Source organism: Arvicanthis niloticus, chromosome 18 (assembly GCF_011762505.2).
Source record: "Arvicanthis niloticus isolate mArvNil1 chromosome 18, mArvNil1.pat.X, whole genome shotgun sequence".
NCBI classification, from domain to species: domain Eukaryota; kingdom Metazoa; phylum Chordata; class Mammalia; order Rodentia; family Muridae; genus Arvicanthis; species Arvicanthis niloticus.
In genome coordinates, this window is record NC_047675.1 from 17,489,822 (window position 1) to 17,510,003 (window position 20,182).

The window sequence follows — 20,182 nt, forward strand, 5'->3', positions numbered from 1 at the left end:
TGTGTCATCATCTGCCTTGTCTTTGCCGTTCAAAAGATTTTAGAAAAACAAATTCACATGTTTCTTTTAAAATTAAAGAGTTACACATAAGAAGAAAAAATTATATGTGCAAAGCATATGTATTTTCGCTACAAAAAGAGCTCAGAGCATATGGCTTTGCAGTCAGAGACTTATCCATGAATCCATTTCACAATCCATAATTTAAAGCTAAGGAAACCTTCCATGCTCTTTCCAGATGGACTCAAACTGCATCTGGAATTCTAGCTCCAGCCTTGGGAAGACCCCCCTCATTGTGCTGAGGTAGACTGGTGCCCTCTTACTCAAGTACACAGCCTGAGACACTTGGGCACTGTTCTGGAGAGTTTTCTGTCAACTCTACCCAAACTAATGTCATCTAAAAGGAGGAAAACTCAGTTAAGAAAATGCCTCCACAAGATCAGGCTATACGCAAGCCTGTTGGCCATTTTCTTAATTAGGGATTGATGGGGAGGAGTCAGCCCATCGTGGGTGGGGCCTCCTCTGATTCTGTAAGAAAGCAGACTAAATAAGCCATGGGAGACAAGCCAGTAAGCCTCTGCACAAGCTCCTTCCTTTCCTCCCTGCTCAAGTTCTCATCCTCATTGCTTTGGGAATAAACCTATGGACCTATGAGTGGTCTAAAGATTTTCCCTTGGTCATCACAGCAAGAGGAATCCTAATTAAGACAGGCACCGAGAAATGCTGAAGTGGATGCCCCTAGGGTCATTTTTGTTTTCTCTGTGTAGCCCTGGCTGTCCTGGAACTCACGCTGTAGACCAGGCTGGCCTCGAACTCAGAAGTCTACCTGTCTCTGCCTCCCAAGTGCTGGGATTAAAGGCATGCACCACCACTGTCCGGCCAGGGTCATTTTTCATTAGAGGCTACATGAGCAACGACTGTTGATCAGAATCCTCTCTGGCATCACATGAGGACCAGTTCTGAAGAACTAGAAAGTAAACAGTTTAGTGTCTGTGGGACAGATAGGAAAATCATTCAATCAGGCCGTTGTAGCACACAAACAACATGACTGACCATGTGGCTGTGTGACAATCGTTTTTTGCTAACACAACCTCAGGTGCAACTGAGGACTACAACCAATATTCTGTCTCTTTTTCTCATCATTGGCCCAAGATACCCAAACCTCAGTGCCGGGTGGAGCTCCTGTACTCTAAATAGAATGAATCATTGTATACATTAAGGTATCTGTAGAGCACAAAAGGAGATAAAGTGATCCTACCTAGCTCACCCAGTGACCCCAGATAACAGACACAATGAGAATATATGATGTCCAGTTCCTCACATTTTAAGGATATCTGAGTATGTACAAATTAAGTCTACCCACACCAGGAAAACAAAACAAAATACCACCACCACCAACAACAAAACAACAACAAACTGACATCAAAGGAACCTGAGAGAGAAGAAGTTTCCCGTTTGGATCTGGACTCTTTAGTTTCCTCTATGGTGAGTGCTTGTCTTTGAATTTAAGTAGACATACAGAGCACGGAAATGTAGAAGCCAGATCCTACCTGGTTAGGCAGACTTTCCTGATAAGACCCTATCTATTACAAAGCCCCAGCATCACACAAGAAATCTATCTTTATCTTAAGTAATAAGCATTATGCCAGTCAATCTTTTGGTGGCAGGTTGACACATCATTAAACCATGAGGATTAAAAAAAAAAAAAAAGCCCCATCAAAGCATTTAAATGCCAATTCTTTCATATGTCATGAGGCAATAAAGGAACTTTTATGTCCTGAATTTAGCCTGGCCAGGTGAATTATTCCATTTTTTTCCCCAAGTTGCTACGCTAATAATGGGAACGCCAGATTCAAAAACACTATCGAGTGAGGAGTTCAAGGGAACAGGAAACAGAACAGGAAAAATCACTATCGAATCCCAGAAATAACTGGAAGTTGTTTATATTTTTTCCCCAAGAAAAATGAAGAGGACGACGTGGAAGATCAAAGCGTTGCGTTTTAGCACACTCCTTTCTTCCCTCTGTGCTCCCAATTAAAAGTGGGCTCCTCATTTCACTCAAGGTGTGCAATTATTAAACCATGATGTCTCTCTTTTAAAAAAAAAAACCAATTTATAGAAAAGGGCTCCACACTGCTGCCACTTCTCCAAGGTTGTCTATAATTGCTCCAGCCAAAGCTTTGACTAATTAAATCACACAAAAGATTGTTTCTTAGTAACACACCTGGTCCAGGCTTTGTAGCTGGCTTTCATTTAAGTGCTGCGTCTTATGCTGCCTCATAGCATGAAAGGATATTAATCAGGTAAATGGCCATTAGAAGTCATATCAATATTTGCTATGTGGTGATTGTTTCCTTAAATCGTGAACAAAGGAGGTGTCTTTGAAATTTCAGGGCTGGTCTCCAACCACAGGAGAGAGCAGCCACATTGAAACGCTTTAGCAGTTTTCAGCTTCATGGAGAAGTAGGATAAAGGAGCAGACTGTGAGGTGTGGCCAGAAGTGAGATTATATTCTCTTTGTTCCTGGGGGCTTGTTTGGAACCAGGAGACAGAAGTTGAACAAACTGAAATCAGTGTAGAGCAAATGAGGGGCCTTGGACAGGAAGCCTCTCTAATGGCTCTCCATTCCCTGAGAGAGGAAAGCTTCCATTTTGGAGTGAGTGGAGCTAATTGGGTTGTGATTTGGAGCTCTAGTTAGACATGCAAACGCCCAGGGAATCAAGGGCTGCTTTCATATTCCGTTAAAAGAAGAACTGCTGCTAAACATTTCCTTCTATCAGCAAAGCACCTTTTGAGGATTCGATGAAGGGGTGCTAGGCTTGAAGTTGGCAATATGGCCATAAAGCTTGATTCTTGAGTTATTGGCCTCTTTGCCCCCCTGGGACAGCCCTAAATCAATACATGCTTATATTGCCAAGCCCAAGTCCGATGGAGCAAACATTCCATCCAGGAGGAGAAGGGTGGCTACATGCACTTACGTGTGAGAAAGCCACCTGCTGGCAGCTTCCATCTATCATCCCATGTCCTGCATCCTTGTTCATCTTCCACCAAATGGAGACCATCCTGTAATGAGCACAGGGCTTTGTGCGTGTTAGGATTCGGTGTTCTGCTGGCCCTGGAACGTAGATTCTAGAGTTGGAACCCCACCTCTGGAGCTCTATGGCTGTAACTATGAGCAAAGTCTTTAAGTCCCTTTACCTTAATTTTTACATGCACGAAGTGAGCAAAACACCAAGAATACCCTCTGACAGCCATGGCACAAATAAAATCACTTATAGATCACTTACACTATTCATTATAGCATTTCTAGACTATAAAGTATGATATGTATGAATACATACACAAAAAAGTGTGTGTTTTCAAAAGGTTTCCCCAATACCTGTTAGTTATAACCTCCTAACAGACCGCAAAGTCTTACACAGTATTGCTTCCTACTCCAGTCAACCACTGTCAGAGGCTGAAAACTGCTCTTCTGTACATCACCCTCTGAGACACTGGACCATGAGGGGAGAGCAAGCTTCAGTTGGTTCTCAACAAAGAAACTAAGTCAAAGCAACTCATTTTGGGGCACTCTTACAATGTTCTCAGTGTCCCCCCCCATGAGAGGCTGCCTGCATTCAGGAGGGCCCCACTTGGACGGCCCTCAAGTTGGCTGTCTGTACTATTTCCAGGAAGATGGAAGGAAATACAAAGCCCAAACTGTTGACCTAAAGGGAAAAACAAAATGAGAATCCCCAAAGCATGCTGGTATTTATTTGGGGGTTCAGAGAGCACAGCGGTGGGACTAAACATATGTTTAGATATGGCATTGGGTATACTCAAAGAGGCTGAGACAAGAGACAGTCTTAAAGACAGTGAGACGCATTGCATCAGGTAGTTTGATGCAATGAGCTTTGGCCACAGGACTCTAACAGTAGCGACAATCACCTGATGTTGAGTAGGTGGTGTCTGTAGTGGTGTCTCGATGAAGTATCCTTTGGTCATCTGAGGTGGCACAGGGCCTGTGTGCAGCTGTGCTACCAGCAGCCTTTTGTGAGAGTTACTATCAGGTACTCCTATGCAAGAATAGTTTATAACCTTGGCTTGCATTTACTTGCACAGCTGACAGAAATGATTCTCTTTAGGTTTCACATTTCTTTCCCAAAGTGGGGTCCACACCCCACTATACCTGGCTGTGGGGGTGCATCAGTCAGGATCTTCCCTTAGAGGGACCCCTTAACATCTCTCTTTAGTGCAACCATGGCTGCCCACAACAAAAAACTTATTGATATTTCTCAAAAAGGAAGCATCAGTTCCACCAAGATGCAGGACTGTGACAGAGGGCAAGGCACATTTGCGGAAGGAACAAAAGCAGCTTAGTGTTTGTATAACCAGAGAGCTTACCTGTGACTCTCGTCTTGAATACGGCTCCCCAAAAGGCTCTGGGCACCTGCAGGCTGCCTTCATCTCCTACTGGTAGGTCCCTATTGTCTCTTAACACTCAGGACCAGGCAACAGACAGAAACACAGGTTAGCAGAAGCTTCTGTAGGACTCCCGGGGACCCAGAGAAGTTGCTGATCCCTAATTAGGGACCAGTGTGTCTCTGTTTCCCACTCACTCTGGGTGAATATTCCGATTGACTAAGTTGAGGTGCCAAAGGATTAGGAATGGCCTGAGTGTGTCCAGAGTTCTCTGAATGTCAGAGAAGGTTTGGGTAGGCAAAGAAGCTCTATGATACTGACACAAGAAGAGTGGATGGGTGTTGCCCAGGAGAACCAAAGGAGGAGAAGAAAACAGGCAATGAAAGTTGAGAAAAGAAGGAGGGACCCAGGGCTGTCTCCTCAAGGCTCCATTTTATGTTTTCGTGGTGTTTCTGGAGAAGTGTGCTATCTGACCCCTATGACATCACCAGGACTCAGGGAACACCAAAGCCTCAAAGCTTGTCTCCCTCTCATGCTGACTGCATGTTAAAATCACCAGAAGCACTTTTCAATCATCTCCACGAGGAGCACCAGCTCCAGAGTGTGTTAATTACAGGAAGAAGGCTTCAGATCAGTACCCAAGTGACTCTGATGTAAGTCACAGTTGAGACCCTCTGTCCTGGGGCATCCATTTGTATCCAGTTTTTAAGTATATTTGTTTTTGAAGGGGAAGGGGGAGTCATTCATCTTTCAAGAATCCTCATCCTGTCAGCCTGCCCATTTTCCCCATATCAGGGCTGAATCCAGAGAAAGCAAACTTGGAAAGAAACTGGAGTTTCATCTGTTGAATGACAACACATGGACAAATGCATGTACAAATAGCCAGAATGCCAAGTTCATCTTTGGGCCATTTTGACTTCACACCACTCACTCATGTATTCTTGTGTCTGAACCTTAATAGCCAGGATGTCATTACACAAACTTACAGGGAAAATTGCTATGAAGACAGGACTGGCAGACCTCATGCTCAGAGAAGGAAGTCTCTCTCCTTGGCTTCATTCTTCCTACCCACCAATTTCATCTCTGTTCCTTTTCACCAATGGGAGGAGGTCTCACCTTTTCACAGGTTCCAAAGACACACTCTTCCTATGTTTGTATGAGCTCTTGTAATCATGACACAAACCTTTAGCATCTAAGGAGCCTAGGCCCACTGAGGAGGTAAATCTATCTAGCCTGAATATTGATTGGGAAGCTCCTCCCACTCCCAGGGGCTGACACATCTCTGCTGGGCTTCTAACCTACTTTGATTGACAAGGCCCATTTTGCCTGCTTTTTTTTCTGGGTTTTCAATCTGTTGTTTTCCTTACTGCCCCACTGTCTGGGGAAATGCTTCAGTTCTGTTAAAAGTGGGTCTACAGAAAGCCAAGAATATCTTGGATGTGGCTTGGGGTCATTACCAATGTGGGTGACTATTCTGGTCACTCCTGCTTCCTATCCCTAGATACTGAAGACGACTCTAAGAACATCGCCAGGAGACCTCTGGCCCCCAGCATGGCAGTTTCTATATTACATGCTAGTGTTTAAACATGTCCCTCTTCTGAATTTACTCTTACCCTTTTTGTGTTTGTAAGCCACTTGCGCCCTGCAGAAAGCCTCTGTTTGTTATTATACTTTGATCCCTACAGCCACTCAGAAGGCTGCCACTGATTTGATTCTTTAAGTGTATGACTTAATTACTCTGCAGATGCACAATTCCAGTGTGGATTTTCCTCACGTTTTGACATGTGATTGCATAATAAATCTTCCCTGGTGGACCTACAATACAAAGCATAGCTTTTGGCTACTTGGTATCATATGTTACACATCCCCTCAGCTGCTCTTTGACCCCAGTCTCTCATTAAATAAGGATCAAGTTGAAATCCTCACAGGGACCATCAGGGAAGAACAATTGCATGACAAAGGCTAAGTCAGACTGTGGCAAGCCTGAGGACCAGATCAACTTGTTGCCATGAGAAATGAGGGTGGCACTGCCAGGTCTGCCCTGTCTCAAGAGACAATTAGTTTATAGCTTTGTGCCATAGCCCACTTTTAAATGATAACCACTCTGTTTTCACTCCTTTTAAAACCTGTCAGTAAAATTGGTTTGCATCCTTGTGTGTGTGTGTGTGTGTGTGTGCTTGAGAGCATGTCGTGTGTGCCTATCTGTGCATGTGCATGTGCATGTCTGTGCACATGTGTCTGTGTGCATGCATGCATGTGTGCCTCTATGCATATTTGTATATGTGTTTGTGTGTGTTTGTGTCTATATCTATATGTGTATACATGTGTATGTATGTACGTGTGTGTATGTGCATGTTTGTATGTTTGTGTACATTTCTGTGTGTCAGTGTCTATACATATATGTGTTTATGTATACACGTGTGTATGTATATGACTGTATATTTGTATGTGTGTGTGTATATGTATGTGACTGTATGTTCGTATGTGTGTGCTGTGTATGTGTATATGAGTGTGTGTTTGTGTGTGTGTGTGTCCACACCTCATGAGCTTTCACTTGTCTCTCCTTCTTACATCTCATTTCTCTCCTTTGGTTGTTTCTAGATTGACGTTGACAAGATCATTGACTCAGAACACCACAATCACTGTCTTCAGGAGTATCCAAAGGACAGATTCTCTTTCCTGGTATCTCAGGACCGATTACTGTCTCTGTCTACCATGTTGTACCTTTTTACACAATTCTGAGAATCACTTGTGAGTAGGCAGATTTATCCCTCTGCTTCTAAAAGAAACGAACTTATCAATTTAAAGACATGAAGAAAATATCCCTAGGATACTACACGTAATACAGCACAAACATGCACCTACACATACATATGCCCCACCTCTGAAAATATAATCATTTCCACAGAAGATCCTGTGGTCAGCCCATCAGGGCTGGAAAAGCCGAAGATATTTATAAAGAACATTACAGAGCATGGTTCCCGGGACAGAAGACGCAGGAAGCCACTAGATCTGAAATATAAATAACCAGTTCTTGAAGTCCATTTGTTTCTCTTCCTCTGGTCAGGATACCACTGACCTGTATCCTGGTAGATCATTCTGGATGCAGCCACAGGGAATGGACGGGCACCTTTGGTACTTCCTGCTTCCTCCTCATATTCTAATTCTATTCATCTTTTGTGGAGTTCTCTGGCTGCCTCAGCCCCAGCCTGCTTCCTCCTTCAAATTTTTACTGTCTTTATAATCCATTACCCCTCCTCAACACCTTACTACATTCACTCTTCTGTACTTTAATGTGTAGTTGCATCCCAAAGAAATTATCATTGCGAAAAGTACTGTTTAAAACCTGTTGTTTTGATGAAGAACACGGGAATTACGGGATTAAGAGCTTCATATTTGCAGGAGCGAAGTTACAGCTCCTGCACAAGTTTAAGAACAGATGTGCAGGGCTATAAAATGTAAATACCACTGAACAAATACGACCATGGAGTGGGCTCAACTCTTGCTCAAAGTCCTTTGTCTTTTAGCCTTCTTCTTCTGCACTGAACCATTTAGCAGAGATTTCTCCATTCCTACTGTGTGTAGATACACCTACTGGCATAGGTGCAGAAGGCATAGACACAAGCCAGAGGCAATATCTCTATCTCTAGTAGGCCTTACTTAAAACAAGTAAACAAATTTAAAGAGCAATTAGGGCCCCAAGGCCAAAAGGCCAGCAGCTTAGAGAACACCTGTGCACATGACCAAGGAGACACCTGATAGAACGCACAGATGCCATGCCCAAAGCCACCCACACACAAAGGTTCCAGGCTGAATAAAACTGCTTGTTTTCCCACTTAAGTGGGTGCTGATAATTCCTAGATTCTGCTGGTTGCCTGACTTTATTCTTAACACTTTAGCTGGAATGTAGCCTCCAGCCAGGGACGTTCACAACCATGAGTGATTTCTTCCAAGGAATACACCTGTCTATATACCCAGACCAAGAAACTGAGCTTCTCAGTAGCCACTCCTCCCCTAGAAGTCCACTTGGTACATGTTGCTTACCCTTTTTGTTTTATCACTACAGATCAGTTTGTCATATATATATATATATATATATATATATATATATATATAATTATAAATTATATATACATATATATGTATATATATGTATATATGTGTGTGTGTGTGTGTGTGATTAGTGCCTGTTGTTCCATACTTGGGAGACTGAGGTAGGCGGATCATGAATTTAAGACTAGTCTGAAGCATAGATGAGAACGAGAACTGAATTGAGACTTCATCTTGATAGGTCTTTTTTTTTTTTCCTTTGATGAGTATGAAGTGTTCTTCCTTATCTTTTTTGATAACTTTTGGTTGAAAGTCGATTTTATTCGATATTAGAATGGCTACTCCAGCTTGTTTCTTAGGACCATTTGCTTGGAAATTTTTTTTCCAGCCTTTCACACTGAGGTAGTCTCTGTCTCTGTCACTGAGGTGCAGCAAAATGCTGGGTCCTGTTTAAGTATTCAGTCTGTTAGTCTATGCCTTTTTATTGAGGAATTGAGTCCATTGATGTTAAGAGATATTAAGAAAAAGTGATTGTTGCTTCCTGTTATTTTTGTTGTTAGAGATGGGATTATGTTTGTGTGGCTATCTTTTTTGGGAGGTTGTAGAAAGATTACTTTCTTGCTTTTTCTAGGGTGTAGTTTCCCTCCTTGTGTTGGAGTTTTCTACCTATTATCCTCTGTAGGGCTGGATTTGTGGAAAGATATTGTGTAAATATGGTTTTGCAATGGAATATCTTGGTTTCTCCATCTATGTTAATTGAGAGTTTTTATAGGTATAGTAGCCTGAGCTGGCATTTGTGTTCTCTTAGAGTCTGTATGACATCTACCCCAAATCTCCTGGCTTTTATAGTCTCTGGTGAGAAGTCTGGTGTAATTCTGATAGGTCTGCCTTTATATGTTATTTGGCCTTTTTCCCTTACTGCTTTTAATATTCTTTCTTTGTTTTCTGCATTTGGTATTTTGACTATTATGTGATGGGAGATATTTTTTTTTTCTGGTCTAGTCTATTTGGAGTTCTGTTGGTTTCTTGGATGTTCATGGGCACCTATTTCTTTAGGTTGGGGAAGTTTTCTTCTATAATTTTGTTGAAGATATTTATTGGCCCTTTAAGTTGGGAATCTTCACTCTCTTCTATACCTATTATCTGAAAGTTTGGTCTTCTCATTGTACCATGGATTTCCTGGATATTTTGGGTTAGGAGCTTTTTGCATTTTCTTTGGCTGTTGTGTCAATGTTTTCTATGGTATCCTCTGCACCTGAGATTCTCTCTTTCATCTCTTGTATTCTGTTGGTGATGCTTGCATCTATGACTCCTGATCTCTTTCCTAGGTTTTCTATCTCCAGTCTTGTCTTCCTTTGTGATTTCTTTATTGTTTCTATTTCCATTTTTAGATCCTAGATGGTTTTGTTCAATTCTTTTACCTGTTTGGTTGTGTTTTCCTGTAATACTTTAAGGAATTTTTGTGTTTCCTCTTTAAGGGCCTTTACCTGATTATTTGTGTTCTCCTGTATTTCCTTAAGGGAGTGATGTCCTTCTTAATGTACTCTATCATCATCATGAGACATCCTTTTAAATCTGAATCTTGCTTTTCTGGTGTGATGGGGTATACAGGACTTGTGGTGGGAGAACTGGGTTCTGATGATGTCAAGTAGCCTTGGTTTCTGTTGCTTATGTTTTTGCACTTGCCTCTCACATCTGGTTAACACTAGTGCTACCTGCCCTTGGCTGAGAAGCACCTAAAAAAATGTTCAACATCCTTAGTCATCAGGGAAATGCAAATCAAAACAACCCTGAGATTCCACCTCACACCAGTCAGAATGGCTAACATCAAAAACTCAGGTAACAGGAGATGATGGCGAGGATGTGGAGAAAGAGGAACACTCCTCCACTGTTGGTGGGATTGCAAGCTGGTACAACCACTCTGGAAATCAGTCTGGTGGTATCTTAGAAAACTGGACATAGTATTACCTGAGGACCCAGCTATACCACTCCTGGGCATATTCCTTAAAGATGCCCCAACATATAACAAGGACACATGTTCCACTATGTTCATAGCAGCCTTATTTATAATAGCCAGAAGCTGGAGAGAACCCAGATGTCCTTCAATAGAGAAATAGATAAAGAAAATGTGGTACACAATGGAGTATTACTCAGCTATTAAAAACAATGACTTCATAAAATTATTAAGCAAATGGATGGAACTAGAAAATATCATCCTGGGTGAAGTAACCCAATTACAAAAGAACACACATGGTATATACTCACTGATAAGTGGATATTAGCCCAAAAGCTCAGAATAGCCAAGATACAATTCATAGACCATATGAAGCTCAAGAAGAAGGAAGACCAAAGTGTGGGTGCTTGGGTCCGGGTCTTTCTTAGAAGGGGGAACAAAATACTCACAAGAGGAAATACGAAGACAAAGTGTGGAGCAAAAACTGTAAGAAAGGCCATCCAGAGACTGTCCCACCTGGGGATCTATCCCATATACAGTCACTGAACTGAGACACTATTGTGGATGCCAAGAAGTGCATACTGACAGGAGCCTGATATACCTGTCTCCTGAGAGGCTCTGCCAGAGTCTGAAAAATACAGAGATGGATACTCACAGCCAACCATTAGACTGAGCACAGGGTCCCCAATGGAGGAATTAGAGAAAGGACTGAAGGAGCTGAAGGGGTTTGCAACCCCATAGGAGGAACAACAATATCAACCAACCAGACTCCCCTCCCCCCAGAACTCCCAGGGACTAAATCACCAAACAAAGAGTACACATGAAGGGACTCATGGCTTCAGCCTCACATGTAGCGTATGTAGCAGAGGATGGCCTTTTCAGGCATCAATGGGAGAAGAGGCCCTTAGTCCTATGAAGGCTTGATTCCCCAGTGTAGGGGAATGCCAGGGCGAGGAGGCAGGAGTGGATGGGTGGGTGGGGGAACACCCTCATAGAAGCAGAAACAGGGGAGATGGGGTAGGGGGATTCCGGGAGCAGAAAATCTGGAAAGGGGATAACATTTGAAATGAAAATAAAGAAAATATTGAATAATAATAATAAAAGACTAGTCTGGGCTACTACAATGATGCCTGGTTTCTAAATAAAGTATTACTTGGTCATCCATAACAGGATATGTTGAAGTCTTATTACTTCATGATGATTTTTCCTCTCCAGTTTTTTACTATTAAAGCTATTACTGTTCTCTGAGAGGAGAAGTGGCCTGGTCTTCTACCCCTAACCCAGAGGCTGTCTGCAATCGATATACACTGCATTTTGTACTTGGAATTTTCACATTGGCTATGACTAACCTTTTGTAACTGACATTTGGTGTAGTGCATTCAGTGGAACAGACTATAGTGGATGCTGTAATCTGCTTTGCTTGGAAGTTATGTATGTACCAGGCCTTGACTGGAACCCTGGATATGCTGTGAATCTCTCACACCAGTCTTGAACATCCACCTAATGCATTAGTTTCTATAAGCATTTCTTCCTCCTCTCCTTTTCCTGTTGTTTGTGGCTGGATTGTCTGTTCTCCCTGCTTTGGTGTAGGCTGGTGCTCTTTCCTTCTGCAATGGTTTGAGATAGAGTGTACCCCACATGCTTCTGAGTTTGAGCAATTAGTCTTCAGGTCATGGTGCTGTTCTAGGAAGTCATGGGACCTTTGGGACAAGGTCAAAGATGTTGTCACAGAAGTGCAGTTATAAACCCTTCCTCTTCTGACCTGATGGCTCTGTTTCCTCTAAAAATGATGTGAGCTAGAAGCCTCATGTTCAGCTTCTGTTGCAAACACCTCCATGCCGTCCCCTCCTTGACATTGTGGACCTTCTTCCCCTAAGTAGCTTCTGTCAGGTAGTTTTTCGTGTACCAAGAAACGTATCCATCACCTCTCATCTTTCTTAGGTTCTTTTTCTTAGATGTTGAGCTGTGGTTTTTTGATGGTGTTCCCGATTTTATAAACACAGCTTCTTTGAATGCAAAGTTCTCCTGGATCCAGCACCCTCACAATGCAGCGCCTTGCGAATGCACGCTGATTTCTGCACTCTGATAAATATTGATTTTACATTTCTGAATATCTGGCTTTTCTATTTATCAGGCCCAGTGTTTCTTGTCCCAGTTTATTTTGAATGCAACTCATTATTTGTAGGTTTATTGGTCAGAAACTGAGAGCAAATACCTGAGGACAGGTAGTACATGTCCTGCAAGAGAGAAATGTATATAATTTTTAAATCATGGACATCAAGAGAGATGTGTGCTAATGTCGGGGCTCAGAGGTCTGGAGAAAACTCCATATGCAAGGCTTTAATATACTTTCATTCTTCTCTTCCTTAACCAAGACCCCACCTGAGCAGGCATTCCTAGGTTTAGAGGTTAATGACCTGGGTCTGTTTCTTAACCTTCTTTGTTCTTGGCTTCTATGCGATTAAGGCCTCTATAGTTACTACCAACAAGGCCTTCTGGATATTTTACCTGTGATTGACTCAGCATTAATTACAGTTAACTGACAATTCGTCATGCCAGCATTCTGATAACTGTTTTCAAAACAGCACTGAAAGTTAGCAACAGTTACCTACAAACACCATACTGCAGCTACCTCCATATTTCTCAGAGATCAGCCATTGTACCAGCATATAGATTCCCTTCTGCTAGTATATTACCCCTCGTTTCCACAAACACATCTAATCATTCTACTGTTCCCTTATGGCAGGTGTCCTCTGTTCTACCTGCCTCCAGTGATGAGTTCTCATTGCCACTTAGCCTGCAAGAGACCCAGCTCCAAAAATCCCATCTTAGTATCTAATTTCTGCAGGTATTTCTAGTACCGACTGGCAGGTGGTGTTCACCAGGAGACATAAATCTAAAGTGGACGATAGTGTGCAAGAGGCTTATTAGGCAGCTTTGGGGATAGGCAGCCATAATAGAGAAGGTTATTATGCAGTGGTCTCAGCAAAAGGCCTGGGCAACTGTGTGTGGATGAATTGAAGAAAGAGTGCCAGGACTTCTATAACTTTTAGCCACAAGTCACTGGACATGGCTGCTCCAAGAGGGGGTGTCTTCTTGGGCAAAGTGGCTTCTTCTTCTCCTGCGGTGGTTATGAGATGGTAAAAGCACCATCTATGGAGAGCTCTGGGCTCTTGATCTACTTTTGAATATAGTGGATGCAAAGCAGAATGACTTGCCACTCTTATTTCAACTTCTCCAATGCAAACATTGGGATTTTTCCATCTTCCTTTGCTGCACCAGTGTTCTGCTTGCTGTGGTGAGACATACAGATGACAGTCAATATTCTTGTCTCGTTCCTGACTACAGGGAGAAAAGAAATTAACATTTGACCTTCTCTCTCATATTTGATACACATGTTTTTATGTATACATTTTGTTAGGTATTCATTTACCTTCTACTACCTTTTAAATAATAGATGCTGAATTTAATTAAGTGGTTTTTGTTTCTGTTGAGATAATGATGCAATCTGCTGAAATTATCACCATTTTTCCCCTCTAATTCCCATAGTAATTTAGAGTGACTTTAAAATGTTAAACTAAACTTAAATTCATGGAATAAAGCCAGCATTGTTAGTATTTACTAACAATGTTTGATGTTGTTTTATAGAATTTAACATTAAGATTATTTTTACTTCTATGGTTTTGAAAAAAATAACATTTATTTCTTTTCTTGTAATGCTTTCTTACATTTTGCTCTTGAGGTCACGCTGATGTAAGCAGGAAGTGGTACCTCTGTTTCCCAAAGACTGGCCTTTGTTATTCCTTAGCAGATTTGACCAGTTAATAGACAGGTTCTGACCCTGGGGCCAGAATTTGTTTGTGGGGAGATTTTTACTTGAGTAGGTTTAAGACTATTTAGATCTTCTTTCTTCTGAAGTAAATTTTAATGACTTGTTTTCTTATAAGTTCACCCATTCTGTGCAAATTGTCCAGTGTTTCTTCTTTTTGTCCTTGTGGAAGCTTCCTTCAGTCACCTCCTGCTTGTTTTTCCTGCTGTTTGAGTTGCACTGGTTTTGAAGAAGGAATTATTTGAGCAGACAAGTGGCTCTAACTATGGACTCACTTCTCTCTACTCCATTTTCACCAGACTATCAGTCCCTAAATCCTCTCCACCGTGGCAGCTCTCCAATTGCTTCAAAACAATATATTTTAAAACATTAATCATCTTTTCTCATTGTTCAAGTGCATGGGCTTGTCTTCTCACTCACCACAGCGGCTTGGATCTTAAAGGACCCAAAGGTCCCTGAGATGGATACCCATGTGTGAACTTGGTGCTTGGTGCTATGGAAAAGAGGTAAAAAGTTTTAACAGATGGGACCTACTAGGTCCTTCAGTGTGTGTCCATGAAGAGGATTGTGGGGCCTGGGTCTGTTTCTCATTCTCATACCTCACCTCCTCTGCTGCAAAATGAAATCTTCTGCAGAAGACCCAAAGCAATGTGGGTAAATGGTCATGGACAGAAAACACCAAAGTGTGAGTCCAGATTAATTTCTTTCTTTATAAGATGGTTGATCTTAGATATTTGTGTGTGACAAACATATCCATGTTTATTTTATCATACAGTGATATAATAAATATCTGACTGATAGGAATAAATTGGGGAATATAATCTGCTTGTATCTGACTATTGTTAGAAATATTTGTACTGTGGGAGAAACATGGATGCATTTTTATATAGCACTCTATTTCTTCTTAAAGGTAGAGACAGATCATGTAGTTCTGAACAGAGATATTTGGGTTCAGATACTCTATGTGTAGTGAAACAATTTTCAAACACTAAAACTGTCATCATTTCAGCATAGCAGGTTTTTCCCTATCAGTGTAACCTGTGACTATCATTGTATTATAAGTGGTTTATGATATTTCCTGAAGATGACCATGAGCAAGAAGAAGGAACATTTGCTCCGTACTAAGGTTGTCTGAGAATGGCTTAGATGCTTAGCAGTCTTCGCACTTAGTTTGATGAAGAACACATAGTGTGTAATCTTCACTCACTTACCTTAATCTTCTTATGAAAATCAAGATTGATCAATCGGGTTCTAGACCAGACCCACACAGAAGAGAGTGGCAGCCATAAAACTCTAGAAGGTTTATTCCAGGAGAGAAAGGTGTCTGTCCAGTTCAAACCTCAGTTGCTCATCTAGTGGCTAAACAAGTTGGAAGAACTTCAGATGAATTTCCTGGTTGTCTGAATCCAGTCAACCTTTCAAAATGGTTTCTGAGGTTCTATCTTATTTTGAAAGTTTATAAGATCAAGGAGCTAGTACCAGTCCAGTGGTCCCCAAGATTTCAAGAAAACCTCAGGCATTTGAACTAAACTTTTTAGGTATAGCCATGGGTAAGACATTTAGATAGATGGTAGCTACAGGTAGAAATGATAGGGCTAGCCAAACTCCAGCAGTGAGCTATCCTGGTTAAACTCCTGTTTTGACATGCCTTCTAACTCAATCTCTTTATTTAGAACTTCATTATCCTGTGTTTAAAACAAAGGCAGCCCATTGAAAACGAGCTGTAATTGCAGTCTTTCAGCAAAACAGCATTTACCAGAACAGGCCTTTCAGAATGGCACAATGTATCACCCCCATGGTGCATGGCACACAATTACACCCGTCACTGCTGTAACGGGATGTTCCGTGTCAGCAAAGACTCATCAGCCCTGAAGTTATGAAACATGAATGCCTCACTACCAGACGTTAGAACAGGCTCCCAAAATAAAACATAAGATTAGCTTATTTCTCACTCAGAATTGGAGCTACACTGGGGAGAAACGCTAATCCTTGTTTTAGAAAAATAATGATGTATTTCCTTTATTGACAGGACGATGATTGCCTGAAATGTTTCTCATTACTCTAAGATCTCGAATGAGGAAATTACTACCAGGTAAATCAAGGTTAAAACTACAGTTATGTGTGTGTATTTTAACAAAGTGTGGAAGGGTGATAATAATAAATAAAATAAACAATGACCATCACTAGCAGAGAATTATTAATTCAAATAATATTTTAGAGCATTCAATCTGATAAGTGACTTGGTCATCACTGATACTAAATTAGGTTTCAGAAAATGAATATTTCATTTTTAAGACTCTGTTGCTTGGAGACCCAGAAAGGGAAGGCTGGCAGATCCTGAGACAAGAGAGGGGTTATAAGGGGCAATGTTCCCTGCTCCTGGAAACTGTGGTGAATGTTTAGGAAACATTAAAGGAGAAGCATAACAGTGACGGTGGTCAAAATGGGTTCATTAGAGATCCCAGGATGTGTGTCATTGCTTCCATGCTCAGGAAGCCTCTCTCCACCATTAACTGGGTGTTACTCACACTTAAACTGGGGCAGCTATGATGCCATAGATCCAACCAATGCTTTAAGAAACACAGAGCAGAGAACAAAAGAAAAAACATCAATAGCAAGCAAAGCATGTGTATGTCCCAAGGAGGGATGGCCAGCAACAGAGACATAGAAACTCATGCCATAATGCCAGCAGGATGCTTACCTCCCTGCCTGTGTGTGTTTTAATCAGAGTCACAACACTGAATACTCTCTCCTTTCTCCATCCTTGAAGGTAGACTGGCTCTGAGATCCTATCTTTACCTTTTGCGATCAGAGGATTAAGGAGTTCCAGGATCCGTAACAATAACACCTTCAGAACTTTACCTGTGCTCAAGATTAAGCTAAAGTTCACTTTTCCCAGACATCCTTGTAAATCATGGTAGCCATCTAACTATGTTTGGATGGAGGAGATGAAGCTAGAAGCTGCATGTGTAACTGAAGGATCATGGTTTTTATGTGTGTATGTGTGTGGGAGGGGTGTTCCTGTTCACTTCCCCTTTTTCCCTTCTTGCAGGTTGGGGTGTGAATGTGATGGCGAGGCCCAGATTTAACTCTAGGAAGCTACACCTATGGGAGGGTGACAAGAGAGAATTTATCCTGGTTCTTAGATGAACAGACTGAACAAAGAACTCAGAAACCATTACCTCTGCCAAACTATACTGACAGACAGAAACAAGCTGCCTAGTTAATCTGTGTTTAGGAGACCCCTCCTTTTTTTATAGAAATATAACTTTCATCTCAACTGACACCTAAGATCAGAGTAGACACCACATCAACACATAATTTTTTGCCCTACCTTTTTTTCAAGTCTATGGTATTCTAACTTTTGATTCTCCTTCTTTTCTCTCTATCCACTAAGATTCATACAAATGGATGTCACAGTCAAAATTTATATCTTAGCTAATTTGAATGTCTCCTTTGCTTATTTTTTCATCTGTTTGTTTATTGTTGTTCTTGCCAGCTCCTTCTCACCCCCACCCCCAGGATCTCTGGTTTCAAGGCCAGTCTTGGTGGGTCATGACTCTAATCTCAGCACTGGAGAAACTCGGGAAGTAACAGGCCAGCCTGGGCTACAAGGTAAGGTCCTATTGAAAGAAAGATAGGAAGGAAAGCAGAAAGGGAAAAAGAAAAGATGGAGCATACGAAAGAAAAAATTAATGAAAGAAGGAAGGAGGGAATGAAAAGGAAAGGTAGAAAAGCACACAAGTATGTATTCCAAGTGTGACATTAATCCAAATAAATGACTTCATCACCATAGTGATTTACCCAAAAATACACCTGTGACCCAAGCTGGGATGGTCAGAGTTCTTTCCTAGCATGGCCCTGGAAAACTGTAAGATAGTCTCTTGACTATGTATACCTTTTACAACTGGAAAGAATAGCATCAGTGTACAGATAGGAAAGTACAAAAGTCAGTCATTGTCTCTCCTTAGCTTAGCCTATGTATTAGTCAGGGTTCTCTAGAGTCACAGAACTTATGGGTAGTCTCTAGATAGTAAGGAAACTTGTTGATGACTTCCAGTCTGTAGTCCAACTCCCCAACAATGGTCAGCAGCAGCTGTGACTGGAAGTCCAAAGATCTAGCAGTTGCTCAGTCCCACAAGGCAAGCAGTCTTCCTTCTTCTAATACTCTTATGTAGGTCTCCAGCAGAAGGTGTGGCCCAGATTAAAGGTGTGTACCAACACGCTTAAATATGGGACTTTGCTTTGCCCCAGATGACCTTGAACTCAGAGATCTCCTGGGATTCATAAGCACTATGCCTCAAAGATCTCCATGCCAAGATCCAGGTCAGAAACTTGTATCTCCCAGTCTCAAGATCAAGATCACAGGTGAGCCTTCCAATTCTGGATTGCATATAGTCAAGTTGACAACCAGGAATAGCCACTACAGCCAGGATCCTAAACTTCATAAGTAATATGAGATAATTATTAAAGGGGAAATAATGAAAACAAACAATAAAACCACTATTTTGTTGTAGGCTAGTGTAAAATGGATATTGAAATTAGCATAAAATATTACTGACCATTGCTCTTTTCAAACTAACACCCTTAATAATAGTGTCTCCTTTGGCTTTAAAAAGGTTTTAGTTGCTCCCACCCTCCATAAAGGAACATCAACAGTCAAACAACAAAGATTAAGAAAACTCAATACTCCCTTTCCAGTCTGGTCTTCTGGAACACAGCCTGTAGAAGTAAGTTGTGCACTGTCCCCTGAACTCCACTGACTAGTTCCAAGTTTGCTCTTCCGTCACAAAGAGCCTTGCAGGACTCCAAGAGCATCCTGCTTCACCATGGAAGCCTGTGGGGCTTTGGGACAAACCAGCTTGGAATCCTGCTCCATCAATTCCTTCCCAGTCCACCTGAGGCACAGCCATCAGAGTCAGTTACCCTGAATTCCATTGTGTGGCCCATGGCTCATCTTACTTTCCTGAGAAATTCTCCTATCATCAGGATCATCCAGCAAACCCCAGGGAAATCCAGATGCCTAGAAGCCAGTGTAAGAGCACAATCAACAAGACCCAGGGCAATATGGCACCACCAGAGCTCAGCTATCCTGCTAGAGTAAACCCTGGATATCCTAATGAAATGGAAACACAAAAAGATAATCTTAAATCCAATCTTATAAAGATGGTGCAGGCCTTTAACTAGAACATGAATAAATCCCTTAAAGAAAATGCAGGAAAATACATTCAGAGGCATTAAAAGAGGAAACAAAAAAAAAAAAACACAAACTGAGACAATCCTGGAAATGAAAAACCTAGGAAAGAGAACAGGAACTACAGACATAAGCATCCCCAACAGAATACAGGAGATGGAAGAGAGAACCTCAGGTATAAAAGATATGATAGAAGAAATCAATCAAAGAAATCAGTCAAAGAAAATGCAAAATCAAAAAAGTCCCTGATACAAAACATCCTGGAAATCTATGACACTTTGAAAAAGACTAAACATAAGAATAATAGGGATAGTAAAAGAAGATTCCCAGCTCAAAGACCCAGAAAACTTCTTCAACAAAATCGAAGAAGAAAATTTCAGTAACCCAAAGAAAGAGATGCCTATAAATGTACAGAAGCATAGAGAACACCAAATAGACTGGGCAAGGAAAAAAAATCCTCCTAGCAGATAATAATGAAAAAAGTAAATGTATACAACAAAGAAAGAATGTTAAAAGCTGCAAAAGCAAAAGACTAAGTAACATATAAAGGCAGATCTATCAGAATTATATCTGATTTTTCAACAGAGATTCTAAAAGCTATTAAAAGCCTGGGCAGAAGTCTTGTAAACCCTAAGAGACCACAGATGTCAGTCCAGACTATGATATTTAACAAGACTTTCAATCACCATAGATGGAGAAATCAAGACATTCAACGACATACCCAAGACATTCAACTAAATTTCAACAATACCTTTCC